Source organism: Etheostoma cragini, chromosome 16 (assembly GCF_013103735.1).
Source record: "Etheostoma cragini isolate CJK2018 chromosome 16, CSU_Ecrag_1.0, whole genome shotgun sequence".
In the NCBI taxonomy this organism is placed as follows: Eukaryota; Metazoa; Chordata; class Actinopteri; order Perciformes; family Percidae; genus Etheostoma; species Etheostoma cragini.
The window spans coordinates 24,789,591-24,791,837 of NC_048422.1; the positions used below are offsets into that span (position 1 = coordinate 24,789,591).

The 2,247-nt window shown below is 42.1% G+C and overlaps 1 long non-coding RNA gene across 1 annotated transcript in view; it reads left to right on the forward strand.

The window, feature by feature from the left end:
• Positions 1-2,150, forward strand: part of LOC117958998 — a 4,836-nt gene extending 2,686 nt beyond the window's left edge. The window contains exon 2 of the long non-coding RNA XR_004659849.1: positions 1,498-2,150. This is a non-coding gene — a long non-coding RNA (uncharacterized LOC117958998). The remainder of the gene's footprint in view (positions 1-1,497) is intronic.
• Positions 2,151-2,247: the final 97 nt, after the last annotated feature.

The window sequence follows — 2,247 nt, forward strand, 5'->3', positions numbered from 1 at the left end:
AATGATGTACTGACCCCCTCTACGGTGCATGGTAATGATGTACTGACCCCCTCTACGGTGCATGGTAATGATGTACTGTCCTTGTTCAGAGCTCTCACCTCCTTCCAGAAGCCATTAACATCACTACCAAGGAGCTTTTCTGCCATAGAGTCCGCCCTAATTTCTTTCTCATGTTTGTTGACATAACGTAGTGCATATTTGTAATTTGCATCAGTACGCTTTTTGAGTTCCAAGACCGGGCCCTCTCTCGGCCTGCCTGAACCCAGGCCTCAAAAGCAACCTTCGCTTTAGAGTGATAAACTGTTTATTCCACCCTGGCTTGATGCTCTTTCTTTTATAAGGATAAATAAATAATGGCCTGCTGGCCTCATACACAGAACCCACAATACGTTCATACATAGTACAAAGGTCATCATGGTGAGAACTAATGTTACAATTTACATCAGAACACAAAATGGCATCCTTGGGCAGATATATATTGCTCAAAAGTACATCAGATCTACTGCAGTATGAGCACAGTTGTTCATTAGTTACCTTAGACCAATCCAGTGTAGCCTTACGGGCCACATTAACCTCCTGAGACATCTCAGGAAGGCTAAGACAGTCAAGTGACATAATAAAAGGAATGTGATCAGACATGGATGCCTCATACACAATCTCTATTGAACTTAGGCTAGAATGAGCATCAGATGTACTGATGCAGTGATCAAGCCAAGATGTAGTGTGCCAGGCCTCACTTATATAAGAGTAGCTATCTGCAGGTAAGAGCATTTGGCTGGATAATATAAAATTATTATCTTCACAGAACTGTAGCAAATATATATATAATATATAAATATATATTTTATTTCAAATGCCTAGCAAATAACGAACTCCTGTCTGAAATATCAGCATTTATATCTCCCACCACATAAACACTACTGGAATGGTTACCAGAAACAAACGAGTTGATGAAAGCCAGTCTAATAAAGTATTCATCTTCATTTTGATGTGACTCATATGGTGTGTATACATTCAGGATAGTAAACATCTTATTGTTAGTAGAAATCTGAACAGCAATACACCAGTCAACTTCAAACCTGATGACACTGATCACAGAGTCCAGTTTTTCATGCCAGAGGATAGCGACGCCTCTTGCTATTCGTCCTCTTACTATTCCCATAGATAGGTCTGTAGTGGACTCACCGTCCCCATGGAAACCCTCACAAAAAGAGTTCAGTTTCCCCAAATCCTGTTTTGATAAAAAAAGTCTCTTGTAAACATAAAATGTCACAGTCCTGCAGCAGGTTATCCACCACTATACGCCGGCTCCTGTCTCCAGCACTATTGCCCAAGCGTAGGCCGCGGCAGTTATATGAACCAACCCGCATAGGCTACAGGTTAGTTGGGCAGTGCAGTCGCATCCGCATTCTGTGGACTCATCCCAGCAACAGGAATCCAGGAGCTGCAGTGCCCTGATCATCACCATCCGCCATCTTAATAGTACTGTGTTATCAGGTATACTGCGTGTACCTGAGTATACTGCGTGTACTGCGTGTACCTGCGTGTACCTGAGTATCACATTCAGAGACTACAGAGAGAGATAAGCAGCCGTTGGAAAATATGAATTATTGGTCGTAAACATCTGATGTTTTCAGCAGGTTAATGCTAACGCGTTAGCTGTAGCATTAGCTCATTAGTTAAAGCCCTTCCCGGTTTCATTAGCTAGCTCATGTTAGCTGTAGCATTAGCTAGCTCATGTTAGCTGTATCATTAGCTACCTCAGGTAAGCTGTAGCATTGGCTAGCTCGAGTTAGCTGTAGCATTAGCTAGCTCATGTTAGCTGTAGCATTAGCTAGCTCAGGTAAGCTGTAGCATTAGCTAGCTCATGTTAGCTGTAGCATTGGCTAGCTCGGGTTAGCTGTAGCATTGGCTAGCTCAGGTTTGCTGTCACTACTTTAGAACACTGAAATGTGACGTGTTGCTACGGCAACAAAAAGGGACAAAAGTTGAATGTTTTTAACGTGAGAGATTCTGTTACTGCGGTTTGATACAGAATGATGCATTTTGGGTAATCGAGTCAGCGGGTCATTGATTAATGATTGTTTTGTAATTGTCTGTTTTGCTGTGAAAAGGAAAGTTTTGGGAAACTATGAAATCATCTTTATTTTAAGAAATTCTATATTTTATATCCATCCATCCATCTTCATCCGCTTATCCGGTATCGGATCGCGGGGGCAGCAGCTCCAGTAGGGGACCCCAAACTTC